We start from the raw sequence: 6,955 nt of genomic DNA, 5'->3' as shown, positions 1-6,955 counted from the left end.
TTTTTTTGATGTTCCTTTCCAGAGAAATTTTCTCTTATTCTCTTCATTATCCATCTTCTCTGCCCACTCTATATTCTCATTTTCTGGTTCATGATCCCTGTTATTATCCAGTCTCTCTCTATTCTCAGTATTCTTCTTTCAATCTAAACTCTCAAGGTCTCCATTCTGGGCTCTTTTATCTAGATAGTTCCTATCATTGCCTTACAGAGCTTGCCCCTCATTCCACTTTTCTATTCCCAGAATAAATCCCCTTTCCCTTAGCCCCTTCACAATTCTGCAAAGATTATTTTGTAGTGAAGAAAGCCACTCACCACAGCACTGGCTGACCACTGCAGCTTCAGCAAGCTTCTGTCCCTGGATCTACCATAGTACTGTCTGTTTGACATGTCTGAGGAAAACTTTCACATCCTGGAGCAGAAACTCCATGGCCCTAGAAAGAGGGAGGGAGGTGAGGATTTTGTTGAAAACTCATATATCAGGTCTTTGGGTTAGCTAATGCAGCCTTTATGCTGATAGCCTAATGGACTAGGTAGGGAGGGAGGTTCTGAGTGAGTTTAGGGTAGATATGAGTTTATGATCTTTTTTTTTTTTTTATCTCTTTTTGGATTCACAGTATTCTGGACCATGGAAATACTTGAAGTTGCTTTATCTTTGGTGAATAATTTTGGCTTTGGAGAGGTTTAAGAGGTCTTGGGCATCAGAAAAATTGACTAGTCCTATACTGTGTTGGTCATGTGACCCAGAAATAACATTAGCTATGTCCAAAAAAAAAGAAGTAAATATGCCTTAATCTAAGTCCATCAGTTCTCTTTCTGAAGTTGGGTAAAATAGTGCATTCCATCATGAGTCCTTCAGAATTGTGGTTGATCATGGTATCAATCAGAGTTACTAAGTCTTTCAAAATTGATTATCTTTATATTGTTGTTATAAGAATTGTTCTTCTGGTTCTGCTCACTTCATTTTGTATTAGTTCATACAAATCTTCCTACATTTTTCTGAAACTATCCCCTTCATTAGAAATGCAAGAAGTTAGTCTAGAAGAAAACTCAAGTAGTAATTTTTAACCTGGAGTATACAGACCTGGATAGATTTTAGGAACTCCATGACACTGGATGGGGAAAAATTCCATCCAGATTTTCACCAACCTCAAATTGAAATTTCACATTCCCTTCAATTATTTAAAAACATTATTCTTTAAAAGGGTCACAGCTTTAACCAGATTGCCCAAGGGGTCCATTACACAAAAAAGGTTAAGAATCCTTAGCCCAGAGGAAGACTATTACTCTGCTCCGGTATTTGAAAGGTTTTCATGTGGGACAGTTAGATTTGTTTTGCTTTGCTTTGTCTCAAAGCTTAGAAAGAATTGAGACCAGTAGGGGAAATTACAGGAAGGTATATTTTATATTTTAATAGTTTCTATAAATAGTTTTGTTGATAATAGAAATGCTAATGATTTATGCAGATTTTATATCATGCGATTTTCATGTTTCAACTAGTTTTTTTGGTTAGTTTTCTAAGTATATCATCATATTGTCTGCAAAGAGGGATAGTTTTATTTCTTCATTGTCTATTTTTTTTTTTGTTCCTCTTTTTAGTATAGGTAGCATTTCTGGTACAATATTGAGTAATAGTGGTAATAATGGATATTCTTTCTTCACCCTTGATCTCACTGAGAAGGCTTCAACTTTAAAGCTATTGCCAGATAATGCTTGCTCTTGGTTTTAGATACTACATTTTTTTTTTTTTTTTAGGCTGGGGTTAAGTGACTTGCCCAGGGTCACACAGCTAGGAAGTGTTAAGTGTCTGAGACCAGATTTTAACTCGGGTCCTCCTGAATTCAGGGCTGGTGCTGTATCCACTGCACCACCTAGCTGCCCCCACTACATATCATTTTAAGAAAGCCTCATTGATTTCTAAGCTTTGTTTTTTTTTTTTTTTTTTTTTACAAGGAATTGCTGTTGTATTTTGTCAAAGACTTTTTCTGCCATCTATTGATATTTTTGTTTTGATATGACCAATTATGCTGAAAGTTTTCCTATAAACCCAAAGATTTTAGAGCTGATGGAGACCTTATAGTCTAGGATCAGAAAATAAAGAGATTTCAAACTTTACAGCTCCTTTACCTTGCAGAAAAAGAAACTAAGGTTCCCAGAGGTTAAGTGACTTGTTCAAGGAGCCAAGATAGTAGCATAAAGGACATGCAGTTAATACATGAGCGGCAGTTTTTGAAAACAGGTTTTCTGATAGCAAATTCAATGTTTTTTCTCCTATTGGCCTCTAGTTTGGAAACTACATGATGAATATGAAGAAAATGAGACCCAGAAAGATGTTCTTAAGGCTGATGTTCACAGGACTTAGCCAATAAGATGGTACACAATCCCAGCACTGGGACTGAAGCTACAGGCTTTAGTCTCAGAGCCAAAAGGTACTTCTATTTGAGTCTCAGTTTCCTCATCTATAAAATGTGCATATAGGTTTGGTCAGCTATCTTCAAGAAGTTATAGGAAAGCATTTTGTGATGAGTAGGATGCTCTCAGGAAAACCTGTAAAGACTTGAGTGGGTTGATATAAAATGTAAAGTTACAAAGTACAAGGCAATGTACAAAGTACAAAGTAAGGGCAATGTTGTGGGATGATCAGCTGTTACTATTCTCTGTAATGCAATAATCTAAGACAACTCTGAAGGATGTATGAGGGACAATGATATCCATACTCGGAAAACTGATGGGAGTCTGAATACAGATTGAAGCATACTTATAACCTTTACTTTTCTTGAGTGTTTTTTTGGATCTGTTTTCTTTCAAAACATGACTATTATGGAAATGCCTTTCATGATTATACACATTTAATCTATGTCAAATTGCTTGCCTTCTCAATGAGAGTGGGAGTTCTAAGGATGGGAGAGAAATTTGGAACTCAAAAAGTTTTTAAAATGAATGTTTAAAATTATTTTTACATGTCACTAGTTAAAACACTATTTTAAATTTATTTTTCCTTTAGGAATCATATTGGAGAAAAAGCAAAACAAAAGCGAAAAACTGTGGGAGTGGGAAAAAAAAATTTTGAACATAGCATTCAATTTGCAGAGTTTTTTTTTTTTTTTTCTGGGTGCAGATGACATGTTCTATCCAAAGTCTATTGGGAATGCCTTGGAACAATTTTTTTTTTTAATTATTTTGTCAAGTGTAGAATTATGTGAGCAGGAAGCAGGACTATTCCTGAGGGCCACACAGCCATTCATAGTTACTCACTCCTTACATTTGAGCAGAAAGATGGGGAGGAGAAGGGAGATGGGCATATGTTATAAAGCAGAAAGAACACTAGATGGAGTCTGGAGACTGGTTCAGAATCTTAGCTTTAACATTTTCTAGCTATGGGATGACGCTGGAAAAATTATTTAACCATTTTGATTAGCAGCATGGTACATCCTACAACTAGGTGAAACAAACAGAACCTGCATTGAAAGTAGCCTCGGAGAATACCCACTCAATTGTACAGTTGACAGAACTAAGACCCAGAGATTTCCCAAGGTCAAGTAATGTGAAAAAGCTAGTATTCTGACCCGGGAATCCTAGTCCCAAAGTTGGTACTTTCTTCTGTATATTAGTCACTTACTCCCCTACTCAATAAACATTAGCTCTGGGATTATGTTATGCCCTTTGCTAAGTAAAGCTCTTCTTTACAACCTGGCCCATCCTACCTTTTCTGCTTTCCTTATACTTTTACTTTTCTCCCTCTGCCTCTTCCCCACCTTTTCTAGTTCATCCCCCTACTTACCATTCCTTAGACAAAACACTCTCATCTGTGTCTTTACACTGGTGCTCTCTCAAGTGTAGAATGCTCTCCCTAATTAGGGAGAAACCTTGAGGACTAAGCTTAAGGGTCACTTTCTTGGATAGATTTTTCCTGCTCCTTCCAGCAGTTGGTCATTCTCCTCTAAAGTTACCAGATATTTGTTTTGTGTATGTTTATCACCCTCAATATTTGTTTCTTTGTCTATGTATCTCAGCACTTAGCATAATGCGTGGTACATAGGTGGTAATTAAAAAAATGACTAATCCTACCCATCACTCCTACTTCTAATGCCTCTTCTATCCATTAGTCCTATCAGTCTTTTTTTCTCCAGGTTAAACATCCCTCATTCCTTCAGCCAATCTCCCTATGACATGATCTTGAAGCTCTCTGGAGTTTATAGCAAATAATCTCCCTATGACATGATCTTGAAGCTCTCTGGAGTTTATAGCAAATAATTTACCATTACCCTTCCTAATATGATAGCCAGGACTAAATGAAGTATCTTAGACGTGTTCTGGCCAAGAAAGAATAGAGTAGGACTATGCCCCCTTCCCTTGTGTTCCCTGTGACTTTCCATACAGAGAACACATGTATCCCCTTAAATGGAAATTGGGAGAGTGGAAAACCCCAGCACGCACGCCATTATTCTCATTCAGAAATGAAGAGTGTCCTGCATATCATTAGTCTCAGCTCAAATCTGCACAGGTTAACTCATTAATAATTTCTAGTACAGCTACTGGCCCCAGGCAGCACAACTGTAAGGCTTTGTTAGGGGGTTGGAAATCTAGAAATGGTGTGGTGGACAAAGAAACCAGCCTCATATTGGGGTTAAGTGACTTGCCTCGTTCACACAGCCAATGGATTTGAATTTGAGCCTTCCTAACTCAAGGGATGGTGCTCTCTCTCAGCACAGTGTGTTGCCACCTAGTTGCATTTAAGAAGTGGTGATTCTGATTTGGGATCTGGTTGGATTAGATGGCCTCTTTAAGTTTCCTTTTAAATCCAAGTCTTCATAAGAACTTCGGGGGCAGCTACATGGCACAGTGGATAGAGCACCAGCCCTGAAGTCAGGAGGACCAGAGATCAAATCTGGTCTCAGTCACTTAACACTTCCTAGCTATGTGAACTTGGGCAAGTCACTTAACCCTCATTGCCTCAGCAAAAAAAAAAAAAAAAAAAAAGAAAAAGAAAAAGAAAAACCTGGGCCCCCCTTTTTTTTCAGGGTGATCAATATGGACAGCTGATTGAACTGTGACTGACAGAAACCACAAGCATGTGTTTTTCAGACTTTCTCCAAGGAATTCACATATGAAAACCATGAATTATTACCCAATTAGTAACAACTGACAATGGTAAATGACTGACAATTGGTAAAAGTCTGACATTTCCATGTATTCCAAATCATTTAAGATCACTTAATCATACTAAAGGTTACTTCTCTAGTAACCTAGCTTGATTCTATCTAACATCCATGCATATATCCTGATTTAAACCAAATGCCACTTCAACAGAGAAAGGCAATAATGATAGAAAAGGCTACATTTTCTGTGAATTATCCTAACATTAGGACAAGCCATTCCAATGTCTTTGCCAAGAAAACCTCAAATGGATTCATGAAGAATTTGACGCCACTGAACAAGTTGAAGAATGTAGTGGTGATAATGCTGAACTTGGAGTCAGCTAGACTTGGGTTTAAGTCCCAGTTTTTATGGGTAAATCAATTTATCTGCACCTCAGGCAACTCCCCAGGATTTATCTAGTAAGATATCTATCAATAGGCATCTGCAATGGAGTTCCCAGTTTTGATAAAATCATATAGCCTTCATATATTGTAAATTCAGGCAAATTATTCCCACCCCCACCCTCCTGCCCTGCCCTTGGGGGGGGGTGGTATACATATTTATTAAAAACTTTTGAAATTTAACTTTTACAAGAATTTAATTTTAAGGTGAACTATTAACTTGGTTCAAATTTGGATGATAAGAGTTAACACATGCCACAGTACTTTATAGTTAAAACCAAACTATTTTTAAAGTGATTCTGTTAGAAATGGAAGTTTCAATATGATTGCTGTTAAAAAAGCTTTTTGTGAAACACCTTAGGCTAGTTGTTTTATTTCCCTAGTCTCAGTTTCCTCATCTGTAAAATGAGGGCATTGGCTTCTGAAATTCCTTCCAGATTTGTGATCTTCAAGGCTTCTAAAAGCAGACCCATATAATGGGCTACTCATTTGAATCTCTTTACAATATACGGCACCACATTTGTGTTTTTCTTCCCAGGTTATTTTTACCTTCTGAATCCAATCCTTTCTGTGCAACAAGAAATTCGGTTCTGCACACATATATTGTATCTAGGATATACTATAACATTTAACATGTATAAGACTGCCTGCCATCTAGGGGAAGGAGTGGAGGGAAGGAAGGGAAAAATCGGAACAGAAGTGAGTGCAAGGGATAATGTAAAAAATCACCCATGCATATATGTACTGTCAAAAAAAAAAAAAAAAAAAAGTTATAATTATAAAATAGCTAGGTGGTGCAGAGGAGAGAGCACCAGGCCTGAAATCAGGAGGACCTGAGTTCAAATCTGGTCTCAGATACTTAATACTTCCTAGCTGTGTGACTATGGGCAAGTCACGTAAAGGTAACAAAAAAACCCATAATATATGACACCTGCCTTGTCACATTAATCCTCTTTGTAGCACATTTCTAAAGTTCAAGGCAAACTGGACTACTGCTATCCCCCAATCTTCTCGTTGTCTTTGTGCTTTGTATGTGCTAGGTCTCCAGCCTTGGAATACATTTCCCCTCTCACTTGGCTAGCTCCTTTTAAGGCTCAGGTCAGGTATCTTTTTGTCTGTAAAGTCTTTGATTCCTCCTAGAAGTTTACTTAAATTTCTTAAATTACCTAGTGTTTACCATACATGCAGTTTTTTCAGTAGCATTTAAGCTTGACAGCTTAAGTTTAATCTGTATTATCCCTCCTTAGCTCAGTGATCCTCAGGAAGTGCTTAGTAAATATTTGCTGCTTTGAACTCTCTGCCTAATTCAACTATGTTATTTAAGAACTGAAATAATTGAAATGAAAAGGGGAAAAACTGTATTTCCCTTACAAATTATTGAATAGTAATGACATTATGGCTAACAAAATTCAAATGCCA

Source organism: Sminthopsis crassicaudata, chromosome 2 (genome assembly GCF_048593235.1).
Source record: "Sminthopsis crassicaudata isolate SCR6 chromosome 2, ASM4859323v1, whole genome shotgun sequence".
Taxonomy (NCBI): domain Eukaryota; kingdom Metazoa; phylum Chordata; class Mammalia; order Dasyuromorphia; family Dasyuridae; genus Sminthopsis; species Sminthopsis crassicaudata.
Note: the sequence above shows the minus strand (reverse complement) of the source record.